This window comes from Oryctolagus cuniculus, chromosome 1 (assembly GCF_964237555.1).
Source record: "Oryctolagus cuniculus chromosome 1, mOryCun1.1, whole genome shotgun sequence".
NCBI lineage: Eukaryota > Metazoa > Chordata > Mammalia > Lagomorpha > Leporidae > Oryctolagus > Oryctolagus cuniculus.
Genome location: NC_091432.1, coordinates 52,721,293 through 52,735,696, shown reverse-complemented (window position 1 = coordinate 52,735,696; position 14,404 = coordinate 52,721,293). Strand labels below are relative to the sequence as shown.

Below are 14,404 nucleotides of genomic sequence, written 5' to 3'. Positions count from 1 at the left end.
GACCTTTCTCTCTGTCTCTCTCTCTCACACTGTCTAACTCTGCCTGTCAAAAAAAAAAAAAAAAAAAAAAAAAGAATACTCACAAATAAAACTCCAAATCAACACATCCAGAAAACCAATGAGAAAATTGCCAAAGGATATAGATGAGCAGTTCACAGAGAAGTGAAATGGCCAACATGTAGAGAGAAGTCCACTCTCACTAGTAAACACAGATAGGCAAATTAAAGCCATGAGCTGCCATTTCATGTTAGTGTGATAACGCTTTCTTCACAAGACATGATTCAAATCTGGAAGTGGAAATAGGGAGACAAGAATGCTCAGATCTGCTTGAACAAGTATAAACTATTCTTGTATTTCACAAGCAATCTTTCGAAATTGCTTATGTCTTGGGATGCCACTCATGGTGGATTGAAAGTCCAAAAGAATTCTCACTCAGTTCCTTAAGGAGACATAGTTAAGTATACTCATTCTGGCACTTATACCTCCTGGGAGACAGAGGCACTGTCCACATGGCCCTCTAGTGGGCATTTCTGGATTACACAGGCTGGAAAACAAAAGGACATTTCCCACACTCTTCTGCATCTTAAGATCTGGAAGAAATCTGAGTTCAGCCAACCATATGCATTCCTGTGAGCCTGGGCAGGCAGAAGGAAGGTGACTCTATGCCTGCTCCCTTACTCCTGGCCAGCACTGCTGTGTTGGGGTTTGATTTTTGCTGTGCTAGTGTTAGCAAAGGTTCCAGGGACAAGGACTGGAAGGCAACAGGCCGAGTACTGGCCATCCATTCTTGCTGGGCTGAGTGATAGTAGGAGCAATGTGATTCTTGAACAGCATCAGCAAGCAGCTGGCTCCTAGCCAGGGTGGACTCAGGATAATATCCAGGCAGCTATTGATATAGAAGAGAGAACAGGTTCCTTGGTGGCTTTGCAAATCTTTCCTCAAAGTTCAACCTAGAGTCTTGTCACTTTCATTGATTCCAGAAGCATTCCTTTCTCTTTAAACTAAAGTAGATTCTGTCCTGCATTTAAACTAATCGCTAACTGCACTGGGATGCCAGAAATTTAGTAATATTCTTCTGTCGTACATTTTGAAAAGTTGACTTGCCAGTAAGAATCCATCTCAATCCTCCCCTCCATCAGGCAGATCCATGCACCCTCTGTGCATTTCACAGTGCTTTGCATTTGTAATGTAATTACTTGCTTATCTCTCAGTCTCACTAATTAGAACACTAATTTTCTGAGTTTGGGTCTGGTATTTCATTCGTCTTTGTAATCCCACCCTTTATCACTGCAGCCAGGCTCACTCTTAACTCATGGCCTTCATACTAGCTGTATCTCCTGTCGGAAAAATTCTCCTATTCCTTTACTTCTAAGTAAGTCTTACTCATCTTTCTCATTCTGGTAGATCTTCTTGAGATTTATCTTACTGTTCAATATAGTAGCCACTAATCAGATGTGGCTCTCTAAATCCAAACTAATATAAATTCAACAAAATCTAAACAAATTCAACAAAATCTAAAGGTCAGACATCAGTCACACCAGCAACATTCTATGTAAATGTAGGTGTGACTACCATGTTGGACAGAACATGGAAATATGTCATCCCAGAATGTTCTGTTGGACAGCATTGATCTAAACAGAATCATTTCTCTCATTCCCCACTTAATTGTACAGCCAAAGAAGACAGGAACCCTATGTTTCTTCTACCATTGTGTGCAGTGTACCTGACAAATAATGATGCTAAATAGATAATTTGCCAAGTGATGAATGAATGGAATTATTTTCTTTCTTTTCTTTTCTTTTCTTTTTTTTTTTTTTTTTGACAGGCAGAGTGGACAGTGAGAGAGAGAGACAGAGAGAAAGGTCTTCCTTTGCCGTTGGTTCACCCTCCAATGGCCGCCGCGGCTGGCGCGCTGTGGCCGGCGCACCACGCTGATCCGAAGGCAGGAGCCAGGTGCTTCTCCTGGTCTCCCATGGGGTGCAGGGCCCAAGCACTTGGGCCATCCTCCACTGCACTCCCTGGCCATAGCAGAGAGCTGGCCTGGAAGAGGGGCAACCAGGACAGAATCCGGCGCCCCGACCGGGACTAGAACCCAGTGTGCTGGCGCCGCAAGGCGGAGAATTAGCTTAGTGAGCCACGGCGCCGGCCCGAATGGAATTATTTTCTAATTCCCATTCCTCAAAATTTGGGATCAAGACTGAAACTATGATCCATGGGTCCATGTAGGGACAAATGCTTTTGCATTCAAGTTCCTGACCGCCTTCCACCTTTTTTTCCCAGGTTTCTTTTCCTTTCATGAAATGAAGAGGACAAAACCAGCTAGTGAGTACTTGGGGATCTGGTACTTTGGTAATACTGAAAAAGTGACTTCAAAATATCAAAATGTAAAACACAATATTAAACCTGAAGGCATTTTGTGCGGTTCTACCGAGTCATGATCAGTATAACTATATACATAACCAAACAGACATACTTGTAACAACTGAGAAATATTAACTTCATGTGTTTAGAATAATGATCATTAAGTTCTTACTTTGCATTATAAACAGGGAAAGAGGTTAAAAGTACAATTTTATTCTTTTGTAAGTTAAGCAATAACATTCTTTAAAAAAACAGAAATAGAATACTTAAAAGAGCTCTCAAAGGAATAAAAGTGGAATCTAACTAATAATTACAATGTATTCCATGTAAAGTTGGGTACAAGAATCTTAGCGCTTGTTAGAGGTTGGAAAAGTGAAGCAGCATGTAATATTGTTGCCCTCTGCTGTCAGAGCAGTGTTCTGATCCTATCTGTCTCCCTTGCTATTCAGTTTTAACTAATGTACCCACACAGTTTTGTCTGCCCAATTAAGAATTTTTGATGACAAGCAGGCCATTGTCTTCCTGTTTTGGGAAGCTGTGGGACTCACCCCTTTGGGGGCTAAAGATGTGTCCAAATGGTTCATTTCCTGCAGATGCGAACGGCCAGCAGTCCTTTCTTTGGTGCCCAGATATTCCCTCAGGTTGTAAACCAGCTGTTTTTCGCTCACAGCTCTCGTTCTGGGGAAAAAAAAGAGACAGATGGGCCACCCCATTAGCTCCTCATTTCCAAATCATAAAGCCACTGTTAACAACCCCATTCCCATGCCCTCACCATGTAGTACTTACTGCACAGGTTTCCCTTTCAATTTTGTCAGAAAACAAATCACAAACATGATCATCATGAAACCATGCCTTTTGTAGACATGATCCTCACTAAAAGAAAATGGAAAGTACCTAAAAAAGCACAACAAAAAAACCACAACCAATGTAGTTATGAAATAGGCAAAGGACCTCAACAGGTAGTTCTCAAAAGAAGAAATACAGCCGGCGCCGCGGCTCAACAGGCTAATCCTCCGCCTTGCGGCACCAGCATAGGATAAGCACCTGGCTCCCGCCTTCAGATCAGCGCGGTGCGCTAGCCGCGGCGGCCATTGGAGGGTGAACCAAAGGCAAAGGAAGAGCTTTCTCTCTGTCTCTCTCTCTGTCTCTGTCTCTGTCTCTCTCTCATTGTCCACTCTGCCTGTCAAAAAAAAAAAAAAAAAAAAAAAAAGGAAATACAAACAGCCAACAAATATAAGAAAAAATACTCAATAGCAGTAGCCATCAGGGAAATACAAATCAAACCACAACGAGGTATCACTTCACCCCTGTCAGAATGGCTATTATCCAAAAGACAGAGAGTAACAAATGCTGATGAGGATGTGGAGAAAGGGGAACACATAGACACTGCTGGTGGGAATATCAGTTAATGCAGCCACTGTGGAAAACAGTAGAGATTTCTTTAACAGGCTAGAAATAGACTTGCCCTATGATCCAGGAATCCCACATTTGTATTAGAGAGATACCTTCACCAGTATATTTATATAGCACTGTTCACAATAGCCAAAATATGGACTCAACCAAGGTATCTATCTTCACATGAGTGACTAAAGAAAATGTGATACACACACACACACACACATATTTGTATATATATAATGGAATATCATTCAGCCATAAAAAAGAATGAAATTCTTCCATTTGCATAAAAACGGAATTGAAGGACATCATGTTGAATGAAATAAATCAGAAACAGAAAAACAAATACCACATGTTCTCCCTTATATGTGGGAGATAAAATTTAAAAACAAAAATATAAAAAAAACTAAAACAAAAATGCTTCTGTGTATCAGTATTGTTGCAAATATAGCTTTGTCAAACTTTGTTTTATATCTTTGCCAAACAGTTAAGAATGTTATGCTGCTATAGTTTTAATGATCTGTGCTAATTTTAACATTTGTTGTATATTGGTGAAATGGTCATGTTTCCATTTGATTATTGTTTATAGCCCTTGCCTATATTCCTGCTGAACAAGGATCTTCTTACTTGTTAAACTCTTTATCTAGTGGAGCATTAAGCCTTTGACTGTAATGTAAATTAAAAATGTTATTTCAAAGATTAAAAAATACAAGAGGAAAGAGAGCGAGTGAGCAAGAGAGAGAGATAGAGATAGAGGTGGGGGACAAAGATGGGGGGAGGGAGAAAGGAAATAGATTCTTAGAACTGTATCTATGAACTACATTGAATCTGTTCTCTTTGTATTAATATCACATTAACATGAAAAAATAAAGCACCAAATGGTTAAAAAAAAGGGCAAAATGTTTACTATTACAAACTACACAATTATATGTATAAGAGTTTTAAACATATTGCAACCAGAGAGTGACAGCAAATCATTGTTTTTGGTTTTCATGAGAGGCTTTTGGAATCTGCCTCTTTAATTTACAGATACATTAATATATATTACGTATGTATATGCATAATTTGATTAGGTTAGTTTACTTTCTTAGACGTCCTTTTGTGATTTCTTGTGCCAGTGTTAATATGTACTTTTTTTGGTTAATATGTACATTTTAAGCCACAAGGAGAATGAAAGAGCATACTTCTAAGAATTTCTTTTCACATTTTCTGTTGGTTATGCTTATACAGTCATTACCCACAAAGTGACATTTCACTCCACAATGAACCATATCAGATAGTAATTCCACGAAATTCTAATGGGGTTGATAAATTCTATCCCCTGGCATTTAACCCGGATCTTTTCTATATCTAGGTAAACCAGTGTCAATGTGTCGTAATTGCCTACAGTATTCAGTATGGTAACCGGCTGTACATGTTTGTAGCCAACAAGCATTAGGCTCTAGCACACAGCCTAGGTGCATGGCAGGCTGTACCATCTGGGTTCATGTGAGCACACCCCAAGACGTTCCGCAATGACAAGATCGCCTGAGGATACATTTCTCATAAAATGTTCCTGCTGTTCAGAAAAGCATGACTATAATTTGCTTGAAAATGGCAACTTTTCTTAATTAAGCAAATTGTTACCACTATTCGTTTATTAGCAAATACTTTTATCATTAGTAAATTGATTTCTGACACCGCAATAGTAACCATAAATACCACATTAATAGACACTGATTAGAGATTTTTGCTGAATTAACACATACTTCTTCTAGCACTAAAAGGTGTCAAAACATCATGTGATTAATTACTGTCTATGATTTCAAGCTTTAACTCTTGGTAAAACACTTGTGTGCATCTTATTTCTTCAATTTATTTTATGAACAATTATGTTTTCGTATACATATTTGCTCTTTTCTCTTTTGCTCATAAAGTTACAGAAGGTACTTTTGACATTCAGTTTTGTTCTATAGAAACAGAATGAATGAATGATTTTTTTTTTGCAAGAGGTAAGTAAAAATTGAATTTGTTTCTTCCAAAGGGGGAAAAGGAGTTGAAAGTAGGTCTTCATTTTGCAGCCATCATCTGTGTGAATTCTTCGTAGCTGACTTGTCCACCTCTGTCAATATTGACTTCTCTGGTCGTTTCATCTGTTTCTTCATCTGAGTTTGTCCTAATGGGACGTAGTTCTGTCGCACTGATATAACTGTTCCCATCCTTGTCAAAGACTTGGAATGCTTCTAGCCATCATGGTCACTTTGTTGTTGATCATATCCTGCAATTTGGTTTCTGTTGGGCTCTGACCCAGTGACCTCATGACAGTTCCAAGTTCCTTTGTTGTAATGGTGCCATCACCATCTTCATCCAACAGGGATAAAGCATCCTTGAATTCAGTAATGTTCACCTACTGATCTCAGACATGTCTTCTTTGCATCCTTATTCTTAATGGGTAGATAGACTTTTCACAAGAATATAATTAAAAAAAGCTTGAAAATAGTTAAAATGCTTATTAAATAGCCTTAAGATTCATGCACAATTTTCAGAATAGAAAATTTGAGAAGACCTTCGTTTATGTAAAGGAAATAAATAGTAAGCAATAAAACTGAATTTACCCGATGTCAGTCCACAGATTGAACTTTCTATTAGCCATAAAATAAATAATCTACATAAGGATACACAACAGAAAAAAATGGAATTTTAACTGTACTTAAAACATTTATATTGTTTCAGCACTATTATTTATTCACCACTATCCTGTTTTATTTCAAATTTTCAAAAAGGAGTCTACTAAAATATATAATATCAAATCAAATTATTTTTTCTGTAATTTCAGATGAGTTTAAAAAAGAAAGTTTTCTCAATAATTTTAATACAAAATAAAGAAACATAAACTTATTTTGTATTGTGGCATTTAATATTAAACATGCTTGGACACATTTCCATTAAGGTCGAGAATATGGTAACAAAGCCCAATAACATCACTCATGCACATGCTCTCAGAGGTACTGAATAATACTACAAGAAACAAAGTAAATCAGAAGGAGAAAAAGGATTAAATGTCATTAATAGAGAGTAAAAGACCTTCTGTGTAGAAATACTAAGTTAATTGAAAGAAAGCTATTGTAATTAATAAGAGAACCTAGCAGCGTTCTTGGACATAAAATAGAAAAATGAATATAGAGGGGCTGGCGCTGTGGTATAGCAGGTAAAGCCGCCGCCTGCAGTGCCGTATGGGCGCTGGTTTGAGACCCGGCTGCTCCACTTTTTTTTTTGACAGGCAGAGTGGACAGTGAGAGAGAGAGAGAGAGAGAGAGAGAGAGAGAGAAAGGTCTTCCTTTGCCATTGGTTCATCCTCCAATGGCCGCCGCGGCTGGCGCACTGCGGCCGGCGCACCGCGCTGATCCGATGGCAGGAGCCAGGTGCTTCTCCTGGTCTCCCATGCAGGTGCAGGGCCCAAGGACTTGGGCCATCCTCCACTGCACTCCCTGGCCACAGCAGAGAGCTGGCCTGGAAGAGGGGCAACTGGGACAGAATCTGGCGCCCCGACCGGGACTAGAACCCTGTGTGCCGGCGCTGCTAGGTGGAGGATTAGCTTATTAAGCCATGGCACCGGCCTGCTCCACTTCTGATCCAGCTCTCTGTATGGCCTGGGAAAGCAGTAGAAGATGACTCAAGTGTTTGGGCCCCTATACCCCTGTGGGAGACCTGGAAGAAGCTCCAGGCTCCTGGCTTTGGATCAGCCCAGTTCAGGCCAATGTGGCCATTTGGGAGAGTGAAACAGAGGGTGAAAGATCTCTCTTTCTCTCTCTGCCTCTTCCTCTGCCTCTGTAACTCTGTCTTTTAAAGAAAGAAATAAATGTTTTTTAAAAACGAAAGAAAAATGAATACAGAGTAAAAAAAAGATAGTATGTATGAGAGAAATTGACATTTTGCAATTTGATTATTGTTTATAGCCCTTGTCTATATTCCTGAGGAACAGTGGTTTTCCTACTTACTGCTTGTTAATTCTTTATTTAGTGGAGGGCTAAGTTTGTGCTTATAAAGTAAATTGAAAGTATGTCATTGCAAAAATTAACAGGAAAATAAGAAAGGAAGAGGTGGAAAAGAGGGAGGGCAGGGTGGGAAGTCTCATTATGTTCTTAAAACTATATTTATGAAACATATAAAATTTGTTCCCTTTATATAAACACAACAATTTTTAAACAAAAAAATTCCTCTTTACAAAAATAACTAATGAAGAAAATGTAATAAATATTCAGATATCTTTCACAATATTCACAAAAATATATACTAATTACAACTAACAAGGGTCATTATCTTTCAGAGAAAATTTTAAGCTATTTAAAAGGCATGCAAAGATACGAAAACAAATGAAGACTTAATATGTTGATAGATGAATATAGCAAAGGTAACAATTCTTCCTAAAACTGACAGACAATGTTACTACAACACAATCATAACCCAAATCCCAATCAAAACTGACCTGGAATTTTTCAGAAGAGAAGTCAACAAACTCATTGTACAGTTTCTTCGGTAAGGAGGTGTATAATAAGTATACCTTATTTATACTGCAGGAACAGAAAAATACATCAGTAGGACAGAACAAACAAATAGAGCTCAAACTTAAACCTATGTTAGTGACATCAGCAAGATGACAGAATAGGAAGTGCAGGATCTGTACCCCGCAGATACATTAGCCACAGTATAGGAAGCAAAGTACCTCTATGAAATGTCTAGCTTTTTTCAGTGTTCATTGGTATATATGTTCACCCACTTAAATGCAGAGTGAGACAGATAAAGGGGGAGAGAAGGAGAAAGAGAGAGGGAGAGGGAGAGAGAGGGAGAGAGAGAGAGAGAGAGAGAGAGAGAGAAAATTTTTCCATCCTCTGGTTCACTTCTCAAATACCTGCAAGAGCTAGGGCTGGACCAGGCTGAAGCCAGGAGCCTGAAACTCCATCTGCATCTCCCACGCGGTGGCAGGGGGCCCAGGCCCTTGAGCCATCACCTACATCTTCCTAGGAAGCTAGATTGCAAGCAGAGTAGCCAGGACTTAAACTGACATTCCAACATGGGGTGTGTCTCAAGCGTCAACCTGGCCTGCTGTGGCACAACTCCAGCCCTGAAAAGTACAAAATTCAGTCAAGAAGTTCAGTAGCCCAGAGGAGCACAAAACTGAGAACAGCTACGTTGAAATGGTGGCCTTGGCACAAAAACTCAGAAGAGAGTTGACATGTCATACCTGGATTTATTAGTCATGTGTTGCTTAATGACAGTGATACATTCTAGGAAATGTGCTGTTTGAGGAATTCATTTTACCCAAACCTACAACCCTAGTCCATGTGTTACAGCTTATTGCTCCTAGGCTACAAACCTATATAGCATTTTACTATATTTCATACCACAGGCGATTATGACAGGGTGTTAGTATATCTATACACATGGAAATATAGAAAGGTACAGTAAAAATACTAGTAGGGGAGGTGTTCAGCCTAGTGGTTAAGAGTCTTGCATCCCACACTGGAGAACCCGGATTTGATAGCTGACTCTGGCTCTTAATTTCAGCTTCTTTCAGCTTCCTGCAGATCCCTGGAAAGCAGTGGTGATGTCTCAACTAACTGGATTCCTGTCATTCACTATGGAGACATAGATTGGTTCTTGGCTCTTGAGTTTGAATTGTTGCAGAAATTTGGGGAATGAACCAGTAGATGAATTCATTCTTTCTCTCTTTCAAATTAAAAAACTATCACAAGATTTTTTCAGATTCATTGTTCTCCATGGGACCCCCTTACATAAGTCATCGTCATGGATTAAGCAGTTAGAAATGGGTACATGTATTTCAAAGACTTCTGTTTGACATTCTGTAAACTCAACTTCTGTCTCATCAACCTTAGGTGTTTGGAGGGGGAGAACCGGGACAGACTTCTCACCTGCTCCCTGTTTCTTGACATCTCTTGGATCCCGAGGATCCAGATCCTTATGGCCTGGGGGAAGTGAGTGGCTGAGATCAAAGTGTTGATGATGACCCTGCTGAGCATTATGGTAACTGGACACTGGGGTTCTGTGGACGCTGACTCTGGCTCCTGCCATGGGCACTGGCTTCCTTTTATTCTCTAAAGCCCTGAAGAGAGTCTGATGAGGGGAACTCCCAGATGAGATACTCATCTCTGCTGCCTCTGTCCTTGGGTCCTCCTGCTTCACCTTTGGCTGACACCCTTGGCAGGTAACCACAGGAGATGAGCAAGCTGCAGGTGTTTTCAGGAAGTGTGCATATGGTGAAAGACTCTTCTTGGCATCTTCAGTTCCAGCATCTAGACTGAGACAGTCATTGGGGTGCATGAAGCTGTTGCCATCATAGAGAGGAGGACTGATCTCCTTGTGAACCCAAACTTTCAGAGGCGGGGCATCTCTCTGGATGTGATATGAGAGCCGTTTCATTTACCAACATCTCTGATGGCTTCCATTTACTCACCCTTAAAATGTGTGTGCCTTGGAGTGTCTGTGCCCACTTTCACGACTGGGCAATTCCAACAGAAGTTGAAATCGGCAATCTGTGATGATCTGAACCACACAAGTTGCAGATGGTCCAGTCTGGTCCCAGTCCTCTGCAGGACTCGTCTGATCTCTGTCCAAATGGTAGAGCCTATGGGATGGAACTATTGAACATTCTTGCTCCTTTGAACATTACCTATTTATAAGGTTGGGATAATTATATAATTTGTTTACTAAAAAGGAAGACTTCGGATTAGAAGTGCAAAAAGAGGGGCCCCGCACCGTAGTAGCTCATTAGGTTAATCCTCCACCTGTGGCGCCGGCATCCCATATGGGTACCGGGTTCTAGTCCCAGTTGCTCCTCTTCCAGTCCAGCTCTCTGCTGTGGCCCGGGAAGGCAGTGGAGGATGGCCCAGGTGCTTGGGCCCTGCACCCGCATGGGAGACCAGGATGAAGCACTTGGCTCCTGGCTTTGGATTGGCACAGTGCGCTAGCTGGTGGGTGGCCATTTGGGGGGTGAACCAACAGAAGGAAGACCTTTCTCTTTGTCTCTCTCTCTCTCACTGTCTAACTCTATTTGTCAAATAAATAAATAAATAAAAGAATTACAAAAAAGAAATAATTTTAAAACCTGACTCTACCCCAGTCTCTGCCCAGGATGAAGCTGAAGCAGATCCAAAAGGCCTGCAGGTTATGGGATGGTTTCATCATGCTTTGTGTTTCTCAGAGGCCCCTCCAGGAATGTTGCTTCAGGATGTTTCCAAGAACTGGTTTGTGAAGAGTGTCTGGTTAGACACTCATAGGCTCAACCACTGAGGAGTTAGGGGGGAAGGTTTCCCAGGTAAGGGCCACATGGCAAAGAGAATCCTGAGGCTGGAGCATTCGGAGGCTCACGGAGTCACAGGCCTGAGAGATGAAGGGAAAGCCGGAGAAGGTGGCCCCTCAGCCAAGGCTCACCTTTCGAGAACTGAAAGGTGACTCACAGGACAAAACAAAGCAAATTTTCAGCTTTCACCAAAAGATAACTAACTTGGAAAATATATCTATGTTTAGCTGGGAATCTAAGAAGTTTTTCAAAGCAGATCTCCAATATATTGTTTGAATGATGGAATTTGGAACACTGTCTGTCTATATGAAACTTATTAATGAACTAAATCCAAACACAATATTTTGTCATACACAAAATTAAACTCCAAAAGAATAAATATTTGAAAGTAGATATAAAGCATATAAAAATATACCATTGTTACCTGCAGTTGAGGAAAGATATCTTCAGTAAGGATCTCCAAAATATAAGCAAGTTAAGAAGGGATGGCAAATATGTGACACATTGGGAAATATGTTTGAGAATTAAAATCAACCAGGCATTTGTATTAGAATATGCAGAGAACTCAAATTTAAAAAGGCCAGAAAATCAAGAGAAAAACTGGCAAAGAATATAGGTAAGCAGGTGACAAAGAAGCCCAAAGAGAGAAGTTTAATCTCAATGGTAATTAGAGATAGGCAAACTAAAACAATCAGCAGTCACTTGACATCAGTATGGCAACACTTTTCCTAAAGGCACAGAAATCTAAATTGGAGGTTGCAAGGGGGAGACAGGAAGGCTTAGTTCTGCTGGAGGGAATATAAACAATACTTTTGTTCCACAGCAATCTTGAGAAACTTGTTTACAAGTTAGGATTAATTAGAATTAAGTAAGTCTACCAAAGGAATTCTCAGAGGGTTCCATAAGGAGACCTATCAAGAGTACCCTGCTATTTATGGTGCCTGGGAGCTGGCGGCACTATCCTCACTGCCCACTAGTGGGCGTTCCTGTATTGCAGAGACTGGACAGCTGGAAAGGACATTTCCCAGATACTTCTTTCATAAGGTTCTGGAACACACTGAAGTTCAGCCAAGCACGCACCCTGCGGAGACTGCAAAGGTAGAAGGAAGGTGATTCTACCCTTGCTCCCTTGCTGTTGGCCAGCACTGCTGTGGAGGGGGTGGGTTTTTGCTGTGCTAGTGTTTCAAAGGTTCCAGGGACAAGGGCTGGATGGCACCGGGCAGAGCACTGTTTTTGCTGGGCTGAGTGGCAGCAGAGGCAGAGCAGCAGCAGCAGCAGCAAGCAGTGAGCTCCTGAGGGGGAGGGAGTCAGAATAACATCCATCCAGGCGGCCGCTGATACTGGAGGACAGACTAGCTTTGAGGGTCTTTCTCTTCGAAGTTCGACCTAAAGTCTGTTTTCTTCAACATTCTCAATGATTCTGCAATGCACCTGGAATGTCCTGAGAACTGCATTCTGTTCTCTAGCCTCACACTAAGCCTAGTACTTTCACCAGAATACTATAAAATTGATAATATTCTCCGATGGTACATTTTACAACTGTTCACTAGTTGCTCAAGTCCCATTTCTATTGTTTCTCCATCAGGCAGATCCACTCCCTCCCTTGTGCCTTTCATAGTATTTTGCATCTGCCTTGTAATTACTTGTTTACCTTTCTGACTTCTTCATTACACCACGACCTCCTTGCACTCTGGCCTGCTATCTTTCTCCTCTCTGTAATCCCATTTTCTAGCAGTGCACTCATGCTCCCTCCCAACTCAGGGCTGTCACACCTGCTGCACCTCCTGCCTGGAAGGCTCTCCTGCTCCTTTTCACCTCATTAAGTAAGTCTTCCTCACCTCTCTGATTCAGTGGGATCATTTTGAGATTCATCTTACTGTTCAATAGAGTAGCATTAGCATATGTGACTATTTATTTTACCTGCAATAAAATCTAAGTCATCACTCATACTACCCATATTTCAAATAACTACTCATGTGGTTAGCACATTGGACAGCACAGAATATAGGACATTTCCATCATTGAGGAAACTTCTGACCTCTTTTAATTAGACTTGGGCTCTGTATTTTACATACCTGCAATATCTTGTACTTGTCCTACGTTGCACTTAGCAAAGTGCACAATGAATTTAGTGTTTATCTTCCCCACAAAAATTGTCCCTTGAAGACAGGAATCATATTGTATGCCGAGACTCCAGTAGAGTCCATGATGAATAATAGACATGAAAAGATGTCTATCAAATGACAAGTGAATAAACAAAATTATCTTCTAATAAGTACACAAATTCTATTCTTTGCCATCTGGAGTCCAAACTGGAAATATAATCAATGGATTTGTGTAGAGACAAATGCTTCTGCATTCAAGTTTCAGACCACTTTCTGCCTTTCCATTTCCCTTTTTTTAATAACAGATTTATTTATTTATTACAGAGTTACAGTGAGGCAGAGGCAGAGAGAGAGAGAGAGACAAAGACAGAGAGACAGAAAGAGAGAGAGGCCCTCCATCCTCTGGTTCACTCCACAAATGGCTGCGTTGGCTGGAGCTGGGCTGATCCAAAGCCAGGAGCCAGGAGCTTCTTCTGGGTCTCCCATATGGGTGCAAGGGCCCAAGGACTTGGGTCATCTTATACTGTTTTCCCAGGCCATGGCAGAAGTGGATTAGAAGTGGAGCAGCCAGGACCGAACCAGTCGCCCATATGAAATGCCGGCACTGCAGGTGGCAGTCTTACCTGCTACACCACAGCACTGACCCCCGTTTCCTTTTTTAAAATGAAGAGGGCAATGCTATCTATGTGCTGAAACTTGGAGACCTTCAGTAATTTGGTACTTCGGGCATAATAAAAGCATGTTGTGCAAAAATTACAAAACGGATGTGTAAAACCACACTTTGTGTTGTTCTGCCTAGTCATCATCAACATAAACATATGGGCACTAGTCATGCCTAAAAGGACATGCTCATCACAAGTGAGAACAACGTACATTCATGTATCTAGAATCAGGATTATAAATGTTTTATTTTGCCTCACGAGGAGGGAGAAAGATTAAAACATGTAATTCGAGGCACATGTTTTGGCTCAGCCACTTGGTGTGCCCACGTCCCATAGTAGAGAACCTGGATCTGAGTTCCTTCTCTGCTGCTGAGCCAGCTTCATACTAATGTGTACTCCGGGAGGCAGCAGGTGATGGCTTAAGTATTTGAATCTTTGCCACCTACTTGGGGAACCCAAATGGAGTTTCTGGCTCCTGATTTTGGACTGGCCCAGCCCCAGCTATTGCAGGCATTTGGGAGAGTGAGCCAACGGATGAAAGATCTCTGTCTTTCATTGTCTATCTTTCAAATAAAAATAAA

General features: G+C 41.0%; 1 pseudogene; it reads right to left on the bottom strand.

Annotated features, from left to right (window-relative positions):
- Positions 1-5,764: 5,764 nt before the first annotated feature.
- LOC138846490 (calmodulin-like) lies at positions 5,765-6,058 on the bottom strand (annotated as a pseudogene).
- Between the last annotated feature and the right edge of the window lie 8,346 nt (positions 6,059-14,404).